Source organism: Anguilla anguilla, chromosome 15 (genome assembly GCF_013347855.1).
Source record: "Anguilla anguilla isolate fAngAng1 chromosome 15, fAngAng1.pri, whole genome shotgun sequence".
NCBI classification, from domain to species: domain Eukaryota; kingdom Metazoa; phylum Chordata; class Actinopteri; order Anguilliformes; family Anguillidae; genus Anguilla; species Anguilla anguilla.
In genome coordinates, this window is record NC_049215.1 from 23,695,802 (window position 1) to 23,720,015 (window position 24,214).

Below are 24,214 nucleotides of genomic sequence, written 5' to 3' on the forward strand. Positions count from 1 at the left end.
GTCTATCAGGTCTGTCTCTACTGTCTGTCTCCCTATCAGTACTGCCTATCTCCACTATCCCTCTATCAGTTCTGTCTCTCTCTTCTGCTTCTATCAGCTGTATCTCTACTGTTTATCAGCATTGAAACAACGTGGCTCTACTTTCTATCTGCACTGTCTCTGTCTTTATTGTTCCTGTCCACTGCCACTAATGTCTCTGCTTTGTCTGCACGTTTTGTTTTTAGTCTCTCTTTTTGAGCTCTATGTCTAGTCCAGAGGTGGGCTGTATCTGGTCCTGAATTTCATGCCAATTTCTGGTCTTAATTATTTAATTAGCCTTAACATTTTTGCAATCTGACATTTTGTCATGTGATAGGCTCATGAATGGCAGCCGAAGACTGTTCATGTGTCTCTATATGAAACTTTTAAATGTGACCTACTTTAATCTACAGCTGAACCAGTGTTGGTGTATACGGCCACTTGGCTCATTTAGCCAGAGTAATTGGTAATTGATGGAAACAAAACTCTGTATACACACTGGCCCTCCAGAAGCTGAATTGCCCACCCCTGGTCTAATTAGTCTCTCTGAGCAACTTTTAGCTTCTCTTCACTGAAAGGTCCATGAAATGCTCACCACTGGTCATGAATACGCAACAGACCGCAGCGATCCGAGCCATCAGACGCGTACAGGAGCAGTCCTCAGTTCTCCGGCGCCTCCGTCTCCATCTCGGCCTGTTGGAAATGAAGACCAAATGTTCCAGCGAGCTTCTGCTTTGGCAACGGGGGCAGTGAATGCTTCATAAAATGAAAAATAGCACCCAGGGCCAAAATAAATAGCTTTGGTTGTGCGGCGCTGTAATGAGAGCACAAGGTCTGTCAGTTGCGGAGAGAGCACAATGCCTCAGTCTCTGCTAGAGGCGGCTGCGCAGACATGCTTATAGTGGGGCTGAATAGCAGATTGATGGCGGATCACTTTACCCCCTGCTCTTTCGCTCTGGCGGGAGACGAGCGTTTGGCACATTCTTGGCACGGCCCGTACCGGGTTCCCTTTGATCCCCTCTTGCGAGTCAGACCCTCCCAGCCTCAGAACTGGCCGGGTTATCATAATCACACGTCTATTTATATAAAGAGCTAAACTGCCGTAATGCATCTGGGCTGCAAAACGTACTGTCGGTTGGCACATTTGGCAGACATATCGAGTCAGAGCCCGAACTCAAGATGAGATGAAATGGGGAAGTGATCAGGTTTTTCCCCCCCAAGACCCACCCCATATTTATCACCGTGGAGCCTTTGCTCTCGTTATTTCTGGTTGTTTAAAAAATGATAACACAATTGGGAGGAGGACGAGGAGAGGGCGATATTTATGGCCTGTTGCTGTCGGATAAGCCAGCAAGAAACTCCTCTTTTTGAAGTGAGCTTCCTCCGTGTTTCTACGCTTGCCCATAGCCTAAAATGAAGTGTCCCCCTGGGAGATGGTATGAGCCCAGACCTTGGTGGGATAAAGCAACTGAACTGACTGTATCTTAGCCGCAGTGATCTGTCTCTTGAGTGTGGGGCAGGTCAAAGACACCACAGGATGTAACCCATCTATTCCATGATTCCCACCACTTAAAAACCTCAGCAATGGGCAGGACTAGAAATGATCTGTAATGACCAGATGTTCATAGACATCACAGCACCCTGCTTTCAAGTGAATATTACTGTAAGGGTAACATGTTCCCTTTGAGGAAAAGTGGACAGTAAAGGTCAGTGCTGTAACTATTAAATGTGAAAATCATATTTTAGGATTCAAGGCTAACACTCCCCGGTCAGTACATAGAATATCGTTTGTTGAAACCACCTAGAATCAGATCCGCCACTGGGATCAGCAGTCCTCAATGGCAAGAGGTTGCAGTGTCAGCATGCACAGGATCCTTCAGCAGCACGGCTGTGTTTATGTAGCCTCCCCCCTCCTCAGTATCAGAATTGTCTTTGTCCCCCCCAAACCCCCCACCCTACTGGTGCTGAGGCATCACGTTTGATGCATATTGATGATGTCATTGGGTGAGCTGCTGAGTGACAGGGGTCAGGGCCCCTCCTTCTCCCTCTGCCAGCTGGTTGCGTGTGCTTAACAGCTCCCCAGTTCCAGCATGTAAAAGGGAAAAAAGTCTCTGAAATGTCTTTTTTTTACTCATTACAAAAGGAGGTCATTTTATTTACACGTTGAATCCATGTGAGGTGTTTCCGAAAATGAAGTATTGCAGTTTTAGCTGAGCCTGAGCTTGAATCATTCTTCAGCAACAGACTGGAACAGATTTATTATCTAGAAGATAACTATTTATGTAATAACACTTAATATTGCAGACTTTTCCTGGCATGCTTAAATGAGCGAGGACAGACAGAAGTAATTAGATAAGATTTTCACCTGCTGGACTGGCTGAAGTCTGAGGACCTACAAGCCACAGTCAATAACATCAGAAATACAGTCATTTGTACTTTGCACACACTGGCTCAGGATCTGTTCTTGATTTGTACTGCCTGCACACAGTGGGAGTATGAGAGTGAGTGACAGGTGACAGAAGAACATGTGCTGTAAGTGGTGTTTATTTTTGGAGATCAGCTGTTTTGAATAGCCCTGGTGATAGAGAACAGCTAATATTTGACTCGCAGATCATTTGTAAGCTGGTTATTCATAAATGGTAAAAAAATTAAGAAAATATTTTGATTGGACATGGCAATCGAACTTTCAAAAATCTACTGATTCACAGATTAATTGGTTTTTAATTTGATTTTAATTTAATAGATGTATACATTGAAATATATACATTCAATACAGAAGTTTAAGAAATTAGTTTTTTTAGTGCATATAAAGAACAATTTTGAAATGCATTGCATACTTTTTGCTGTGTTGGGAAGCTTTTTCAGGAATATAGATCAAATAAAGCACTCTTGAACTTCCTGGCTTTTTTGGCCTTTGTTAACCATGGCCACCACATCAAAGGCTACTTTTCTAATTCTATTATTTCGCTGGAGGTTTGGTTAAACAGTTACAAATTATATTTACAAATTGGTCATTGTTTCCTCCAAGTAGGTAACAAAACATGTGTGGAAGTATTGAAAAAGAGGTTCAATGTGCAACAATCCAAGCACAAATTTGTTTCTAAGATACCAAGCAGCACTGAACTTCTTTGATCGTCAAATATGTTTGTCCATCAGCCAGCCAGTCCACTATTGTGGTTGTCTCTAGTCTAATAGTGTAGCTCATTCATACCAATGCAGGGCTTATGAGTTAGTTAGCATGACCTCTGGCCTACAGCGTTTAGTGTTTACTATTTCAGATTTATCATTTATAAGCATTCCAATCCATAGCTTTTCCATTTAAATGTATTCAGGTGATATAAAGTTATGTTAACCCATTTAATAGAAACCGCAGCCAAATATGAATAAAAACACATAGTTCGGGCGTACAGGGGTAGTAGTCAAGGGTTGTACAATGGTTGTACAATGAAGACATACAATGTTAACCTCCCAAGTAAGATTTATATAGAGTCCGATTAAATACATATACAGCAATATATTTATGAGAAACAATTATATTGTAATGTTGTATATTGTATGCACATATATAATATATTTTGTTATAGTATATTCTGTGATTTCAGATATATTGAAATATATGGCCTTATTTTACATTTTTATATGTTTGCACAGTTAATAATTCAGCCTGGGTCTCCAAAACTGGGAAATCTGTGTCAGACTATTCACATCCAGTGTGGCTGAAGTCTGCCTCAAGACCTGTGCTTCCTGCCTTGGAATGTGCTGTTGGTATTCTTGAGATCTTACCACCTGCTGGCCTAGCTGAAGTCTAAGGAGCCAGGAGCCAGCCTGACTCCCACAGTCTGACTGTCAGTTTTAAAGGTTTCACCTTTTAACCTTAAACTATCCTTCACTCATTGGATGGGGGTTTAAATGTGATGCCTGTCAGCCTAATGTGTGGCCTTCAGAGAAAATTCAGGAGTCTAAATAATGTTTCATTATTCAATTTCAAAAGGATATCAAAAGGATTTCAAATGATTATCAACACTTTAATATGTATGTTGTTTCTGTGTAGAGCCTATCATCATGTGTTTTCATTTTCATCAAGAATTTTTTACATGACTTTGAAATCACTGCAGAGTCTTAGAAATGCTGTTAAGTAATACATTTGTCTATGCTTCACACATACAGTTTTTAATGGTCTGCTTTTTTCGGTCATATGTTATTTATTTTCATGTCAGTTTTAATACCATATTACTTTACCGATATTTTATTTAGCTATATAGTACCCATCTATATCATGAATGCTTGGTATTTTACAAGATGACAGAGTATGTAGTTGTGTTTTTTCACTCTGCTTCTACTTATTATTAAGATTGACAATTTGACCAGGCTTGGAAATAAAAGTAGCCAATTTCAGGTCCATAGGGTCCTATGATCACCACATTATTTTAACTGTCCTTTTCTACAGCTCTTCTTAGGTTACAGAATCCCAAATGTAACATTACAATCTAAATCCTATCCAAACATTGTTATAGGGTAACTTTTCCAAAATGTATTCCTTTCATTATGTCTTCCTTAGGATGTCCGTTTATTTAGTCTGTCATTTCTGCAGCTGCTGGAGTGAAGAGTAACCAGTGGTATTTAACAGGCCACTTAAGACCTGAGGCTGGTTCAGTGTGTCCTTGAGGCCAAGATGTGTATCTGCTGAGGAGTCATTTATTAACAAGCTTGTTTTCCAGCGTGTGCTTGTTCAGGTCCTGCCCAAAATGTGTACAATTATCACACCCAACCAATTGCTTTCTCGGCTACCTGGGGAACTGTGCTACAAATATTTCAAACCGCATGCATTCAATAATTATAGGAATAGCAGAGTGTTTCACTGCTAGTACTGCAGGAGGTCTCAGGGGTCAATGACCTTCCATTCCAGCACATGTAGGTGATGTGATGTCACCGCCAGGATAGCTGTGCAGGAGACAGCAAAGCGGAATGACTGGGAATACCGGATGAATGGGAAGGCCACGCTGTTTTGGCCGAGGGGGAGGGAATAACGTATCCCCCCTCATTTGTGGCTTCTGCTGCCATTGAAATCGAAGGGCAAGGCGGAAATGTGACCCATTGTTATTTAGATCCGGAGAGTTGTAGGTGCAGGTGCTGAGGTCTGGTTTTGGATGTCCGACGGAGCGCTGGAAGGCAGCTCTTACCGCGGTTCGGGTTTCCAGAACCCGATCTGAGGCATCTTCTGCACACAAAGCTGCTCTGAATGGAGACCCAGGGCCATGCACTTCATGAGGCCAGTCCCACCATTCCTGTAGGCACCGGTCTGTCAGCAGTGCTTTCCGCACACAGGTACCGCGTATCATCGTGTCACATTGGCATGTTTCCAAAACCGTGTACCCAGCGGCAGTCACATCTATGACAGACATGATGGTTGCATTGTGTGCCTATGACGGTATTGTGTACTGCAAGAAATCTCTTAAATGAGTCTTCGGAAGAATCAGGAAGACTTCAACTATTCTGAGCCAGGTCCGATTTAAGTCACAGATCGACTCAACAGAAATCAAATCAAACAGGATAACCATCATGCCACAAGGTGAGGCCATCAAAGAGTCAGAAAAGGGGGCATCTACATTTTTTTTTAACTTGCCACTAATGTCTCCAGAGAGAGAGAGGATGGTCAGAACCTCTCTAACTGCAGATAAAATGCAATACCTAAAAGAACAGATGATGACAATATCCTCAGCAATGTGAAGGTTTACTTCAGTCCTCTCTTCTAATGTTTTTTATGTGTTCTTTCCCAGCTTTTAGCAGAACATTTTAAAATAATAATAAATGAAAAAGTTCAGATAGAATCTTGATTGATTCACTATGCTGGGGCTACAATAAACCATGTGATGGTGGTAGACTTAAACTGTTCTGTCAGGCCTGCAAAGATCCAAGGAAATAGCATGATGACTGGTGGTTTGGGTTTTATGAAAACTTGCATTGGAGCTGTGGTTGTACACTGTCTGGAACAACATTTGGTTTCTAGGCTTTTTGTGTGGAACTGCTTGCCAGAACATGTGCTGGATATACTCTAATCAATTAAAGCAGTCAATTACACTTAGTTCACTTAGTTTGTTTCCTGGGTCCAAACTGGTTTTTGATGTTAAGGTGAAAGTAAAATCCATCACATCCTGCAGACCACCAGGAACATCATGTGGGGTCCCTACTCTACAGAATAGACAGATGATTAACTGAGATTGGCTGAATGGCTTATTCTCATCATCGGTGATGCCTAAATTCTCATGAACCATGTGAGAGTCCCGCCTGAGGCCCTGTGATATAGAGAAACAGCAGAGGAAATATTGGCAAGGCGTTCAGTATGGCAATGATGAGATTTCATCAGAAAGTTGGTTGTGGAGGACCCATGGTTTTGGGCCTTGTGGAACAGTGTTGGAGTTCCCATTACAGGCTGTGTGAAAATGTGCATCCCTCAGGCATGTGCGGCTAACCTCAAACTGCTGTGACCTCCACGATGCATAGCCCCTCCTATCAGATGAAGAGGATCCCGTAAGGCATATAGGGAAGGGTCTTACAGCAGGAAATGATTTGTAGGCATCTGGTACGCTTCTCCGCCACTGCTTTTGCCCTCTCCCGTTGTGCGTTTATATCCCCCCCATCTCTTAACAACTTCTTCAGCGTGGAGGTTTTTTATTAACATGTTTGTCCAGTCATGCTTGGCTGCAGCAGATGTCTAGTTTGCTTCAAGCTGTCCATTGATTAGCCTGCTTTTACCATGAAAAGTTTTAGGATTCCCCATTGCATTTAATGGAATGTGCATTTATACGCAGTGTAATGTCATGCGCTTAGAATGTAAGGAATATCTAACATGTAGTTTTCTTTTCTCAATCCCATTGCCCATAATTTTTTCAGTCTGTTGGCTAGTAATTTCATTCCAACCAATTGCATGGCTTCAGCCTTTTAGTAACAGTGGGAAAAGGCTGATATTCATCTGATGTGAATGGACTCGGACAAGCCCATCGCAGATCTTGGCTCCACAGAAAACTTTTCAATCTGTCAGTTGTTGCTTCCTGTAATTTTCTATTCTTTTCTCTGTTGTTTAACACTGCACTGCATCTATTTTAGGATCACACTGCAGTTTTTTCTGCATAATTTCTGTATTTCAGCATAAATGCTTAATCAATTTAATATTAACAATGGAAAATTACACAGTGATGACGAATTCCAGAACCCCTCATTTGCTGTTTCACAGTGCTGTAAAAAAAAGTATTTGTCCCATTCCTGATTTCTTCTATTATTGCACACCTGTCACTCTGAATAGTATTTTTTTTTTTACAAAATGTAATAGTAAACAAAGGTAAACTGAGTAAACACAAAACACATTTAATTATTATTTCATTTGATTAATGAAAAAAGTTATCAGATGCCCATATCACCCATGTGAAAAAGTAATTGCCCCCCTTAGTTACTCAATCAACCGATTAATCTTATATAACTGATAATTGATTAATCTGATTGAACACAGCCAGGCAATTGATTGCAGCCAGCCCTGTCTAAACCTCAATCATATTGAACCTTACCATTAGAATGAAATAGTCACTATGAAGTTTCTACAAGCACACTATGCCATGATCAAATAAAATTCCTGAAGAGATGAGAAAAAAAGTTGTTGAAATATCATTCAGGAAAGGGTTACAAAGCCATTTCTAAGGCTCTGGGACTCCGACACACCACTGTGAGAGCCCTTATCTCTGAACGAAGAACACTTGGAACAGTGGTGAATCCTCCCAGGGGTGGCCAGCCTGCCAAACATTTTCCAGTGGTGCAGAGTCAACTCATCCAGTAAGTCACAAAAGATCCCAGAAGAACATTCAAAGAATTTTGGCTTCTCTAGCCTCAGCTAAGGTCAGTGATCATGACTTTGCAATTAAAAAGAGCTGAAATGAAACCATTCAGCGTGACAATTGTGCAGTGATAGAGGGAATTTGGAAGGGGGCAAATATTTTTCACGCCACTGTAAGTCCTAATGCTGACAAAGTGACGATTTTCAAAATAAATTTCTTTCCTTATTTTTCCTGAATACTGAACCTTAAAAAAGAGAGAGAAAAAAAAAAAACAAAGATCCTTTTCCTATAACCCATAGCAAAAATACCTCAGGAAATCCTTAGGCTCAGGAATATTAGTGGTAAACTGTCAATCACTCTTGGCACCATGACAACGAGTATCAGATCAGCTGGAGCTTGGAGTTTGCAAAAGCAAACAGCCACCTAGAGCATTAGCAGTTACTTGACCCTCCTGGTTAGGGGCTGTTTTGACATCCAGCTGTAGTGCCAAAGGGCTGCAAGCTGGTGAAAGGGCAGTCTGTCTCATAACTAAAGCTGAAATTATTTATCAGCAATACCTGATGTGAGCAAGACAATTTGTGCATTTAACATAATTAAATATTTTAATGACATGCTGAAAGATATTAACAGTTTAAATATGTATTTGTATGTTTGGCCAGATATGTATTTAATCAGAAAATCCATGCTGCCTATGTTTTGGCATGTTTTCAACAGGGGAGGCCGAGTACAGTGATGCAGTCTCTTAGACACAGGCATGCTGATGTCACCGCGTGTCTGCTTGGCTGGTTAAGCCCCAATGATAGATGGTATAAGAAGACTTTCATTCTGTGCAAACCAATCAGATATGTCATGAGAGGCTTCTGTGACTGCCTGGCCTATGCAGGCTGATGTTAAATGGCAGGAATGTCAGTGGCAAGCATTGCAGAAACATTCATGAGCCAGGGGTGTAGCACACGTCTACTAATGTGCTATGTGCAAAAGTGTTTAACCCAGGACATTCCAGATTAGTGTGTACGTCGGTGTGTTTTATACATGGACACGTCCTGAATTGTGTTGCGCTTTTGGGAGTCACGGTTCAACTGAAGCAGATTAAAGTGACCTTGTGCTTAATTCCAGAAGGAGAGAAAAAAGTCATGTTTTGTTTTGTGTAGAAAATGAAAAACAGAAAAAAATTATTACCTCAGTAAATTCCAAGGTTGTTAAAACAAACTAATAAAGTAGGACAGTTATTCTTACGTGACTCATAAATTCAGGGGATAATATATCTGACTTCACAAAAGTTTTTCTCTTGTGAGTTCTCAAATTATCTAAATGACCTTGTTTAAAGAAAACAAAATGAAACTTATAAATGTTATCTTACAATAGATGACTGTTTTATTTTGTATCATTGATAGTTGGTGAGTTTGCCGAAGCTTGTATGTTTGATCAAGATTAAGAGTTAAACAGAACCTTTTCACGGATCAAGCATTGACTCATAACAAATCATTTTCACCATGGTGTTGAGCCTGAAAATTATGTGTGGGCTTGGGACTGAGTGATGTCACATCGACCTTCTCCATTTCTCCTTTGAGAAAGCGGCCTGGCCGGTTTCCTCCTGAACTGTGCAAACACTGAATACAGTCCCCAGCAGATAGCTGCTACAGCCTGGGACAATGAGTTCACAATGGGCTGATGGGGCGTGAATCTGTCTTACGTGCCATTGTTTGACTGGGGAGCAGGGGGATAAGCCTTCCCGAATTCCAGCTTCACCTGCTGATCCCTTTCCAAAACAGGCAGACAATGCCTGGCCGGGGGGTGGGGGTGGGGGGGGGGGGGTGCGCGGGGGGTGTTAGCATTCAGCCAGTGCATCCTACACACTGAGCTAAACCATGCGAGGGAAGCACGCAGGCAGAGAAACAAAGTGAAAGACAAATCCTCAGAGAGGATAGGAAAAGGAATTAGATCCCAAAAAATAAAGACTGTCTTTAGTTCCTTTCTTACGCAATGGAACCACAGGAATCAGCCAGCTGCTGTTTCATTCCAGCATTCTTATTATTGTCTTCAGTAGTGCCAATGTGTGAAGGAAATGTTCATTTATATCTTTGTTTAATTCTTTTTATGATTGAGTTTGTCATGTCCGTTAAATATTTAGCTCTTTCCTTAATCTTAGGTATTAGTAAAACAATATTTACAGATTTTAATTTTGTATTGTATTAATTGTATAATTGTATTATAATCATTATGCTTTACGTTGGACTGAAGAATAATAAAAGAATAAGAATCAAAGTGGCAGTAGTTCTAGACACTTTTCCTGGTCCTCACACTCTTTCATAGGGAACCAGTGGGGCCTCTCGTGATGAAGTACGATGCAAGGGGGTGGGGTTGGGGGCCGGTGCTGAATGTCTGGGGGTGAGATGCTCAGGCTGAACTGGGCCACCAGGGGAAGTGTCAGCTGTGTCGCGGAAGACAAATGATCACAGCAGGATCCATGTTCCCTCACAAGTAAGCGTCTTTCCACACTCGCTCATTGCACTGCTGCCACCAAGGCGAGCTAGTTCTCCCCCCATGGAGCCCAACACTAGTTTCAGAGAGAATTACAAAGAGAGGGGGGTAACAAAAAAGAAAAGAAATTTGATGCCTGAACAAAAAAATTCTTAGTCTGATTATGTGTGATGTATTATATAACCCCTATTTTGACAGTGATTGACTGGGTCGGGTTCCGTTTTTTTTTAGCCTTTGTGTGTTTTGGGGTGTTTTTCTTTTTAGAAGAAATGAATGGAACTTAATGAATGGAGTTTTCTCATGTCTAAAAAAAAAAGACGTCTGAGAAATTGGGGTAATCCGTCACAGTTAGGTGCTGGACACTCCTCTGTGGAGCTGTTTGTTTTCCATGCGGTGACCCATTAGGGATGAAGGCACACTGGCTCAGATATCCGTTAAGCTTTTCTTGAAGAGGCTTCCGCACCAACGGCCAATCTTTACTGGCAGTGAAAAAAAATCTAATAAAAATTTACATTCCAGGATGCTCAAAGGCGATCTGGAAACACTCATGATAGTCGAGTCTCCACATGACTTTCTTCCTACAGCACGATCGCTCAGCTTCTTTGCGTTTCTGTCGCATTGATTTCTGGGCCCTGTCTCTACCCTAAAAGGCTAGAAATGTATTAATGTATTAGAACTCACAAGCCATGCATGAATTCAGTCAGCAAAAAATTATTTTCTTTATGTGCTGGCATTGACATGATAATGGTTATCGCTATCGTAAAAAAAAAAAATTCAGAAATTGATTGTCTTAAACAAATTATCACTGGTACGTTTTAATTCGTGAGTTGAATGAGACAGAACATTTTCTATTGGCTGAATAATAGATCTGAGTTCTGTGATGTCTGTGTTGAGTGTTTGTTTACTTTTCTTACCAAAAATTCAGCCTCTCATCATTAGAAAAAAATGACATTGTGATGTGAGATATTTGATGGACTAGTACTTAACTAATCAACAGAGGCCAATAAAAATAAATGGCTTATTTTCTTATTAAAAAAAAGGCAAATTCTTCTGATGTTTTTTTTTCCCCTAGAATTTCTCAGCCAGCTGTGGAAACTCCCAGATTCTGTCTCTATTAAAAGATGGCTTTGTCATAAGGAAACATGGATTGCATTTTCCATTCCGTGTGACGCATCACAGGAGAATCTGAATGTGGTGCAGTGGGAGGGAGGGAGGCAGGGAGAACTCTCTCTGCAAAGAAGAACCGTAGAACTTCCTGTTGCTCTTACAGCTGTCACCTGGCAAATACAGCCTGTCACTGCTATAAAAGACCTGTGGTGCCCCCCCTGTCCCACAGCCCCCCAGTTCTTATTTAAATCTTTGCATGGCTGTCAGTGCCGCTCTGCCTGATGCCACTCAGACAGGGCAAGGGGACATTTTGCACCCCTTTCCCACCCCCTCAGCCTCTCACTTTTCTCATAATCCTCCATCTCCACTCTGACCCATTTGGCTGTAAGTGCATTTTGAGCTATTTAATTAGCTCATTTCTTAATATTTATTTTTATTCGCTTAACAAATGCCGTTTGTCCAGAGTGAATTGTCCAGCTGATATTTTATACCAAGTACAAATGCAGTCCAGCTGGATGTACCTCAGATCTAAGCACCTTACTTATGAAATATACAAAAAGATTCTCTCTATTATTCTACCACACCGATACCTACTTTAGTAATGTTGGCTTGCCTGGCACATAGCTCCACTGGGGGGTCAACTTCTGCAAGTGACTTTTTTCTCCTGTTAACCATTTACACAGCTGGGCTTTTTCCAGCATGTAATTCAGGTTAAGTTCCTTGCTCAGGAATACAATGTAAGGAACTGAATGTAGGCATAGCGCCAGCGGTGAGCCTGATAGGTCAAACCCATACTGCCCCGGTTTGTGTTCATCAACCCTCACAGTGTATGGAAGGAAATGCCACATCCTAGCATCATGAGGTTCATGAGGATGCAATATTCGCTCCATTACTCGACTTTTTACATGCACATTTTACCATTACATAAAGTGAATATATGATATATGTGGAATTTCGGAAAATATAAAGAGAAATAGATATTTCACAGCAGCTTTAAAAATATACTGCAATGACTATAAACAGCAATGTTTTGTTTTGTACATTTCGACATAAACATGTGACATAAACTATTCGTTTACTGATGCAATTCGGATTAAGCAACTTCCTCAACGGCATAATAGCAGCATCCCACATGGGAATTAACACTGCACCCTTCGAGTTACAAGGTCTTCTCGTAAATCATTCTATTAGAGTGTGTTATAAACCAGGAGCTTCTTCTGACCTCCTTCCCAGTTCGTAATAGGTGAACATACCTCCGGAGCTTTCAGTGTGCCACACACCGACACACCAGGAGTTCCTGTACTGACCCCATCATGTGCCAGACCTTTCAGTGTCACCTTTTAAATTGCAACCCTAATGTGTAATGGTGCACAACCACAAAGCTCACAGCTACGATGTGCTTAGATAAACTGAAGTATAAACATGCTACCTGAAGTTGAGTTTCCTCTCAGAACATGGCCAGGTTCCTTCATGTATTGTGTTCCTTCTTTATATTTCCATCATAATCATTTGTGCTTGAGTTTATTTAAGCATATAAATGTCTCTAGTCTGTTGACTTCTTGTTCATTTGTTTGAATTGCTCATTACCAAACTAAATTTTTGCAATTTCCTGCAATGTACTTCTGCATGGATTCCTTTTTTTTCTAATTTTTTTAAGACTCCCCGCAGTGCATTGTGGGACCTGCTCAGTAGGCCAACCGATAGCTCACACACTCATGCCTGTCTTGTGTATTTATGTATTTATTTATACTGCCGTGATGATTACTGTGTGTTTTCTCTCCACTGCTGATCTGACAAATCACTTCCAGACCAAAGTTATCTGCCGCAGCTCATTCTGCCTGTGGCTGAATCAAAGCTGTATAGCCTAACTGTGGAAATGCTGCTGCCCAGGATGGGAGGTGGTTAAATCCCACAAAATTATGTTGTGGTGTTTGTTTAGGACCATGTACATGTGGGAAAGTATCAAATGGCTCCATTAACGACAGAATTTCCTCAGAAATTCACTGTAATAGTTGTGTAAAACATTTTAGTAAATGAATTTACAGATAATAACATGCCATTTATGCTGTTCCATGAAAGTGGCCTCACGGAGCAGCGTAGGCGCAGTTTTGTGTGGATATCTGGTTTGGGGTCCAGTGGTAGGGAGAGGTGCTGTGGAATGAATGAGCAGAGTAATTCATTATTCTTGTATTACCATGAAAAGGTGAAATCCATCTCGCCAGAGCATGTCGTGCGTTTATTTTCCTGTCCAGCGGTAAATAATGTTCTCTCAAGCGGAAGACCTCGCCAAACACAAAAAAGCACGAAGTGGAACTTTTTACCTTTCCCTCAGACACACTACCTCATCAGCCTTCAGCTCTGTCTGACACACAGAGAAAGAAACTTTACTCTCCCTATAATATAAACATGGCTCCCATATATTTTTTCCCACATTTTCTTAATGTTTATTCCATGGATTCCTCATATTCAATGTCTATTCTTTGCTTTCTTGCTTTTATTTAGCATTATTTTTTTGCAAACAAGTGGCTGAAAGCTTCTCATTTGTGCTATAATGTCCATCAGTCATTTCTTAATTACTGTTGAGCATGCTTGCGGTGGCCAGGGCCGGCCCTAGGATTTTGGTGGCCCTAAACAAGTTTGTCGAGCGAGGGTCGGGGGGAGTCTACTTGGTAAAATGCTTCCTACATGACATTGTTATGAACTGTCGCCGTTCCAATTTCAATTTATACCGCTAGTTCCGCGATAGGCGATGAATAACGTAAACACGAAAACAACGTTATTTACCTTAGATAAACATTGGATCGTGTGGCCTGCCCTCGTGGTCGTGTGCCCCCCCCCCCCCCCGGTTGTGTGCCTTAAACAACCGCATAGAGCATTTATGCCACGGGCCGGCCCTGGCGGTGGCTGCCCTTTCTCAGCCTCTCAGAGTTGAGCCCTGGCACTCTCATTTTGAGCCTGGCCATTTGAAGATCTCACCTGGAGAGTATTGTTGTGCTGGAGGTACGAGGGGCTGGAGAGTTCATTTGCAATTTAATGATTGAGTGCAGGAGCGCAAGTGAAAGTTGACATTTAATTTTGCTGGAAGGAATGTTGTTAATGCACCATTATGAAGTTCTCCACCACAGCCACAATAATTGGCATACACCCTTAAAAATACTAAAACCCTTTATTTCCCCCTTGTGAAATTCTTAAATTGGCTGTACGCCCTTCCTTCCTCCACCTACACCTCAATAACTGTTATAGTCTGTCTTTATACCCTGCATTTCTCTTTTGCAGCAGTGCTCTTTGTGGGAGATGAACCCACCCATAATAGCACAAATGAATGAAAGCCTTTGACATCTTTCAGAAACGTATCCTGTCTGTAAAAAAGCATAACAAAAGCCAAGAAATCAATGCTCTCCTGGAGTCACCGAGGGTGTCATCTGTAGGTCAGCCGACTATCCTCCTGTATACCTGTGTCTCCTCTCCTGACATTGTACTCCTTTGTTTCATTTCTGTATTCAATGAATACAGCCATACTGCTTGGACTTCCCTTCCAGATTTAAATTCCTGTTAAATATTTTACACCGGTCACGTATTGCAGCTGTGCACATCCATAACTTTTTCTGTGGTCAGTTGTTTTTATTGTGCTGAGCATCAGGAAAGAGCAGATTGCAATACATAAATTACAAGCTTCACACACAACCCCCACCCCCAGATATACTCAATGAAGGGCGTTCTCACAACTGTCAGAAAGAAAGCAGAGGGAATTCCAGGGGCGTCAGCACATTGGTTTCTCTCTCTTTCTCTCCCTTTCACTTTCACCCACTAGACAAGCCATTTCAGTTTAACGAGGAAGTGCTCCTGACTAAGCCTTCTGATTCCCCATTCATTCGCAAGGGTGTGGGCCACGCAAAAAAGAAGCACTCTGTAAACCAATATCCATTAATGAGATGCGTTTCTGTATGACAAAGAGGAAGTACATAGACACGGCAGGGACGGGCCCTGTTTTTGCACTTCAGGCTATGTTAAATGAAGACAGCTCTCCCCGACAGAGGAGCACAAACATTCTGCACTTAGGGAAAGGCTGAGAAATGAGGTGTGTGACAGCCTGTGTGTCAGTTCCAGAGGAGGGGAGAGGCTAAAGGGTGTGCAGAGCCATTTATCAAGTCTTCATGTGCGGTGTCCCGACGGCTTGTGCCTGTCCCGCAAGCCTTTTTTTCTGCACATTAAAAAAGGGAACACATCGCTAATGCCATTTTTAGCAATGACCTCAGGAGTCACACCGATTGCATCCATCTGTTTACAGCTTGAGCCTGCAACTGGAACGCCAAAGTGTGATGTCACTGTTATGCTGTTAGCTCTGGACAAAACATGCTTCTGAGCCACGTGCAGATAAGTCTTGGAATGGTATTATACTTTTTTATTTCTGATAGTGGACTGCTATAATCCCCATGTGTTCCTAAAGAAAAACAGTTCAGTCCCAAAGCAGGACACTGTAGGCAAAAATCCAAAAGTACAATTGAAAAGATAAACAAATAAAAAATCAAAAGCCAGAAAAGTCAGGTAATCAATAGGGGTTATCTGAAAACGTATTCCTTGACACAGAGAAAAGGAGGTTGCGGTAAATATGATAAACGGAAAAGGAAAGTTTTGGCTTGTAAAAACAAAATAAAGGAAACATGATGGTGTTCCGACTGTCATATCTCTTCAATGGGTCTGGTGGTTTCACGATGGTTGTTTATTAGTGTGAAGGGGCCCTCTTTACTCCATGTCTGTCTTTGTCTTCCAGGAAATCAAAGGCCTTATCCACAGAGTATGATGTGATACTCAAATCTGTGTTTTCCACTTCTGCTGAAATAGCGTGGGTAGATTAGTTTTCTCATGGGACAGTGGAGTTGTATTCCTGGTGCAGAACTCCAGATGATAGTATACCACAGTGCATGCAGGCAGTACTGGCCCCACTGGTGGCTGAACACTCTGAATTCATTTTGAATTGGTGTTTACATGTTATCGCTGACTGCTTGTATATGTCCAAGTATCCTATGACTATGAAGTCATATTTTGCAAATGCAAAAATTATATTTGATGATTCACTGTGGCCAGGTCAGCAGATTTTTTCAGATAGGGAATCAATCATATAACATCTTCACTGCCAGAAATGGGTATGCTCCCTAGGGATTATGGTCCTGGGCTGAACAGAGGGATAGGCTTCAGGGAGAGATAGACTTTGGTATATCAAGTTGATGGTCCAAAGAAAATCCCTGATAGAGTGACATGAATTCCCTCCGTCTGTTGATGAATCAGCTGATTGCTGGGATGCATGGATATCTACCTCTTTAAATGTTGCCCCATGGTCCTAATGAAACAGTATCTCTCTTCCCCACCTGACACATGGCATGCTGGCCCCCTCAGCCAAGCCCTGAGCCTATCCAAAGTCAAGCAGCTGACCGCCGCCCCCAGCCAAGCGCCCGTGGATGGATGAATGAAATGCCACCTTCCAAATTCAAAATGGAAGCGCTGCTGCTAGAACAGGACAGCCTGACACTGATATCAAAGCAGGCATGTTGTTATGATGCCTGGAAAAATCTTCACAACAACGATCCTGAAGTCATGTATACATTCTGTTAGGCATCTTATGCATTTTAGGCATCTTTAGGCACACTTCTCAAACACTGCCTATGCAACCAAAGCATGCATCAATGGGTAAACGTGTTATGTTCTAGACTGGCCAAGTCAGTCACCTGATTTAAATCCAATCAAGCATGCATTTCACCTGCTGAAGTGGAGACTGAAGACGGAAACCCCCTGAAACAAAGGTCAACTGAAAGCAGCTGCAGGCCTGCAGAAAAGCATTTACAAAGATACCAAACGATCAGTGATGCCAATGGGGTTTAGACTTGTGGCAGCTATTGCATTTCAGGGCTATGCAACCAAATATTAGACTTTACTGCATTGATTTACTTTAAAGTGCATCTATTAACTTACTTTTGTATGGCTGAAAATGGGGGGACTCAACACAAAAACACCTGTTTTGGAAAAGAGTGAAACATATACAAATGTAAATGTAATTACCATAATATATAGAAAATGTATAGCAAAAATAATAGATTTCACTCTATCCATACTTTTGTAGAGAACTGTATGTTTAAACCTGAGATGTACCCTTTGTTTCCAAACTGCAACTCGAGGGTATAAATTACATGGAGCGGTCAACCAAACTCCTTGGGACATATTAATACAGCTTATTTCAGTAAGCTGAAGCTGTCAGGGCTGTGAGATGCTCAAAGGAAAATAAAGCAGCGCACAAGGGGTAAGAATAGAAGAAAAGAAACAGATTCCAGCCTTAATGGGCTGAAGTCAAGATAACGAGCAGATCAAAAAGGGGGACTGCAGGAAGAGCTCAGAATTAATGAAGAAACAAGGATCAAGTGATCAAGGTAAACTTCATTACAGAACCCAAAACCAGCCGCACCACGCACACATTTGCACACGCTACTGCTCTACACTCTCAGACAAGCCTTCACTGTCACGGTTGAGGAGGGTGGGACGCATTTGCAGACCGAGGGGATCTAAAAATTAACCCTGAGGGGTAACCACAAAATCGCCGAACGATAGAAAGGGAAGGGAAAATAACAAATAATAAAGAGCTAAGTAATCGCTCCCTCCACTCACTGAAACTTCTGTCCGCGGGCTCAAAACTAAAAGAAATGAAACACCGCCAGTGTAGCTACCCAGAAAGAAAAACCCCACTAGAAAAACAGAGTGGAGTCACTTACAAAAGAAAAAGGGCACTCTAGCAGGTAGAAAACAAAAGGAAAACTAAAGAGACGAGAGCAAAATATCCTCCACAGCTCAAAGAGATAATCAGCTCGAGAAGAAATTAAATGGTGATCAAATCTGGCAGATAGGATCAATACGGTAACTTCTGCCGATTCTTACACCCCTACACACCAAGAGCATGACAAACAATGAGTCTGCGCTGAACCCCAGAAATCAGGGGCTAGATATAGGCCTCCCACACCTGACCCTCATCAGGGACAATTAGCTCAGAGCAAATGCCTGTGAGGTGCCATCACCTCACCATAGCACTCACACACCTGCCCCTCGTCAGGGTCAATTAACCCACAGAAATCAGAGTGAGAGGTGCCACCACCTCACATTCACGTCTCACTCCTTCCTGTGAGATACTGAAAAGAAAGCTTTAGGAGAGGAACACACCGAATCACACTGGTCTAATCTCACCAGGAGTGCTCTCCCCTGCTCGCATAGCAGTCACACTTGGCTTGCACCTCAGCACCAGATTCGGTCAGGAGGTGAGAAACGAATGTGCCGGCCTGCGGGTCCCAGCCAGGCTCGGGCCAGAGCTGAGAGCAACGGTCATTATTTGGACAGAAGGTGATAATACATAGCTGGAACTGTGCCAGAACTGGCCTGCATATGCTGTGGATCTGGATTCTGCCTGGCTGCACTCTGTGCTGACTCGTTGTACGTGTGGCAGCCGGGCCAAGTCCCTGTTAGGGATTCAACCCAGATATTGAGGTGGACTCGGAGCGGATCCAGGCCACACGCGTGGGACAGTCATAACAAGTATTTTAAGACGACAAGTGCTGGACAGTATCAGATGATTGATTGATTGATTGATAGATAGATAGATAGATAGATAGATAGATAGATAGATGTAAATATATAGAGTAATTTTTTTTAACATATTCACCAGTAATACGTAAAGTCTAAAGTCAAACATTAGCAGAACCAGAAAGGATCAGAGCTTTTAGCCAAAAGTAACACATTTGGCCAGCCAAAATAAATGGTCATTTTCCCTACGTCATAAAAAGGCTTTTATGATGAAAGCCTGCCTTCACCAATCCGGGTGCATTCCTGCATTAAACGAGGCACAGCAGTCCCAACAACGTGCAGACAGCAAACAGAGCTTTAACTAGCCACAGGTTTTAACAGGACGCTGACCACGGGCGGTGTTTGGGGAAGGCATAGGGCTTGGTCTGTTAGAGTGCTCTTTTTTTCCGTCAGCGTCTTACGAGCCTCTCCTCCCACAATGGATGCAAGTTGCCAGCTAAAAATACAAATGAAGGGTTGTTAAGTCTTATTAGAAGGTCACACAAACCTGTCTGTCTGGTTTCAAGTCCCCATGTGGTTGGCTGTCTGTCCTTGAGCAAACTTTTTTTTTTATTGTAGTGCTGTGTCTGGATCGGGAAGGAAAACAGTGAAATGTTTGTTCAGTTAGCCTTACAAATGTATCCTTGCTGTTAACTTTCATCACTCACAGGTTTCTGAAAACAAAATAAAAATGATTCAAATTAAAGTGATACACAGATGTTCCAAGCGAAATTATATATTTTAAATACAGCCTCTGTAAGGAAGAGAGCACACTTTTCTTTCTCCCTGTTATTTTCTCCTCAGTTTGAAATCCCCGCTTGTGCCTCTCAACTCAGACCCCTGCAAAGAGCACTGTCTCCACGCTCGGGTCCATGACTATTTTAAAACTCACTGGTCACACGGCACTACAGTACCTCACAGCACTAGTATCGATCTGTTGGGGATAAGTGCGTCTCTCACAGGCGACAGCTGAGTGCATGTGGGCATCTGACACTTGCTTGGGAGAAACCAAAGCAGTAAGTTCCCTGTTGTTCAGTGGGCCAGTGTCTTTAGAAGTTCTTTTTCATTTCCTTTGGGACTCCATAACTAGGCACAATTATAAAGATAAGGAAATAAAATCCAGAAATGATAAATAGGATAAGTAGCCACAGGAGGACAATAACCAGCTTGAGTATGTGCGGCATATAAAAGATGTTTTAATGAAAACAAGTAAAAACATTCTTTACCAATAATAAATGGCTGTAATGTATGTCAAGTACCATTGCTTTTGTAAGCTTTTTAGTCCCCCTTGATAAGAGCTGGCTGTCTATTTTTGTTTCAGACATGATAAGATTATCTTGTTGCCTCTAAATTCAGGGCACCGCCAACTTAATTTCTACTTGCTGAATAAGTAGCTGAATGATGTTCAGAGTGCAATATCTGGACAGAACCGTAAGCCAAATGGTATTCAGACTCAATTCATTTTGAAGATATTCCAAGGTATTCATAATTTTTTTCTGAATACTTTAATTTCTATTCTTGCCCTTTCAAATATTACTTTGTATATTCCTCACCTAGTGCATTGTAGATGGGGATATGCAAACATATATTAAACGAGTGTAATAATAATAATAATAATAATAATAATAATAATAATAATAATAATGTAATTAACTGGGAAATGTGATGTAACAATATCAAATCACAATGATTGGTTGGCTTAGATCTTACAACAGTTTCTTATTTTAAATAATTCTCTTTCAGAACATAACACATAATACAAATGAATATTAATACATTTTTTCTATTTTATTGCTGTCATCACACCATATTTAAATCATATTTAGGAAGAAAAAGAAAGAACAAATTGTCTTTTTGTCTGACTTGGACAACAGCTAGTTTTCTTTAGCTACTTTTCGTGACAGGAGCTGTGATGTAAGTGCTCTGGTCAGTTGGTTTGAGGGAATGAACAAGTGTATGTATATAACATGACTGAAGGGACCCAACTGAAAGCAATAAAAATGACATTAAATCTCAGGCTTTGTGTTAAATATGCCGTCTGATTTTGTCAGTGAACACATTTGATCTTTGAAAGTTGTATTACCCCAGTTTGACCCGAGCGGTGTTGAGAACGCTCTCTGGACGAATGAAAGCAGAGAACAGCTCGTCCAGCAAATCTCTGAAACCGGCGCTTTCGCCCCTTCATGGAAACAGTAAATATTTGCAGACTGGATATATCGGGAAGGTTTATGCACGCCAGAGCTGAAGCTTGCGGTCGTTAATTACTCAGTTGACTCAGCATTGCTCTCCCCAAAATATTTAATCAAGAGCAACCTGTGAGTATATACAGTTTATAAATTAGCCACATGTGCACTAGTACATGGCTGATGTGGAGGTAGTTCATGCCGAATAGGAGGAAGATGCTTTTTTTTTCTTTTTTTTTCATCATAAAGACATCTGTCCCACATCTGCTCATGAAACCAGACTTCGTGCTACTCTTAAAGGAGAGAGAGAGGTGTGAAAGGATGTGCATTGCACACAGCGTTTCAGATCACTGTCTCTTCTCTGGAGTCTTAGCCATATAAAAGAGAAACTTAACCACCACACACACGCACACACACACACACACACACATACGTGCGTACATACACATGCATATGACGTACAAATAACAAACATAAATATTTTAGATAACTACACCACACACGTACACAAATCTGCCACACACACACAAAACTACACCCACATCAAATTACATAACACACACACACACACACACACACAACCGCACACATAAATATGCTAGAAAACAACACTTTCAACTACATCACACATGTACACAACTATGCCACAAACACAAAAACTACACACGTCAATTGCATAACACACACAAACACACACACACACAGAAAACTACACTTATATACAACTGATTAACAATCACAAACACATACCCCAGTGTACGCACACACACACACACACACATACACAGAAAACTACACCTATATATATTGCTTGACACCTACAAAAACATACACATACCCAAGTGTATGTACGCACACACACACACACACACACACACTCACACACACAGAACCCTGCCTTTCTCTTACTCCCAGCTCAGCCACAGTAAGGGTAGAGAGAAAGGTCGTTTGTTCCGGGGCATGGCTTCGCCTGGCGGAGGCCCTCTGGCATTCACACACACACCGCTCCCACGATCCAGCCATTCACCGCACGCCACAGAGAGCCCAAGTTCACCAGACTTGGATCTGGCTGAGGCGGTTTTGTTTTCCTCCATTGATGTTCAATGGGAAAGTAAAATGCCATAGGGCTCCTGCCTGGTGTGGCTGGCTTTAATATCACCCGTGAATGGGATTCTGCTGTAATGTATCCCTGGATAGAAATACTATCCGCTCCAAATACCAGGGCCAATGCCACGCTGAGGGTAACAACAGCGACAGTGCGACAAATATGCGATGCAAAGATCATCACTTTAGGTCCTGGACTGGTTCCTGGCTATTTTCACGCTAACAGGCATGACAGCTTAAATAGTTGCCACTAGCTGGCAGACAGCTATTTTTGCTTCATTCATATCTGCAATATCATTACCTCTCTGAGCTCATTAATCAAAAAATGCAGCTGGTTTTCTGTATAAAATAATAAAATTATCTACGATCTCTTGTGTAATCAGAATGATTTAACCCAGTATTTAGGTTTATAATCATGATTAAAACTGTCTAATGTGAAGTGCGGAAAGATACTGTTATGTTGCAATATAAGAAACAACTACAGATGAAGGAAATGGCCCAGCAATGAGAATTGGTATTTAGACTTGTAAGCTATTAGTTACAGAGTGTTTTAGGACCTTTTACAGCTTAAAGGTCAGTTTTATGCCTCACTTTCTCTTCCTCACAGGCTTCCCCTGCATGACAGGGATGTTCCCAATATTCTACGCACGAGGCACAGCCAAGACTGGAGCCAGCAATCCAGAGAGCACACAGACTATAGTGTATAGAGTATATTGAGGGGTTTAGCCCACATAGCATTAGGCAGATCTGATGCTAATTCAGCTCAAACAGGCTCTCACTCCAGGGACTGCCCCTGCTTATACTGACAACAATGCAGTAGCTTAAACTAGAGATGCAAGATTTAAAAAAGGTTTCATATTTATAATTATTAGGGATGATATTATTTTGTTCTGTCATGAGGGTCGTTTTGTGTCAGAGGGCAAAGGTGTGGGAGTCTATGGTAGATGGGGGAGTTTAAAATTAGGTACGTCAGGTAGTGAACAAAAATATTTTTATTATAGGAATTAATTGTAGATGGGGGATTTTTTGGGAGAAGCAAACACAAGCAAATGGCAACACTGAAGACTAGGCAGCACTTGCCTTTGTGAAGCTCTCTAATCCTCCCTCAGAATCTTCTGGAATCTTCTCCCTTTGACATTCTCTGAAATTATGGTTCTCTTCCATCTTACCCCGCTGCTTATCAACCTTTCACATGCAAGATGCTATGCAGGAATATCCTATAAAAGATTTTTGTCTGGTCATGAATATCCACCATATTGTGGTAATATGCTGAAATATGCAGTCCTCTCCTCTCAAAAAGACACAATGTAATACATTTAATTTAGTATTCACCCTGACAGATATAAAAAACAATCTATGTTATTATCAAATAATACTGTCAAAATATCATCCTTACATAAGAAGGAAAATATTTTACAAATTACATACAGATGCGACACTAAGTTTGCTACACAGTGATGCATTTTGCATTGAATCCTCCTGGTTGATACACTGCCCTTCCATCCATGGAATACCTGTTTTATGAAAATTAACAGTAAAACAAACATTTCCTTTCCCTTTCTTCAGACTTAAAAAATTAAACTCACATACCATGATTGAGTAAAACAATGAAAGATTAGGACTGGCAGGGTTGCTTGTAAAATATGACATCTGCAAAATTGCCTGAATATTTTGAAATATAGAGTCCACATATGAAAATGATCTTTGAGTAATTATGAAATAATTTTTTGGGGGGAAAATGACCCCCATTAATGGCCCAGTGCCAAATAAAACAGCAGAATTTCTGGAAGAAGAGGATAGTGGGAGAAAGTGGTTTCCCAGGTTCATAACAAAAAAACGATCTGTCATTTTTATACCTCTCCAGCTGGGCAGTATTTTAGCCCCAAAGTGGACCAAAGGACA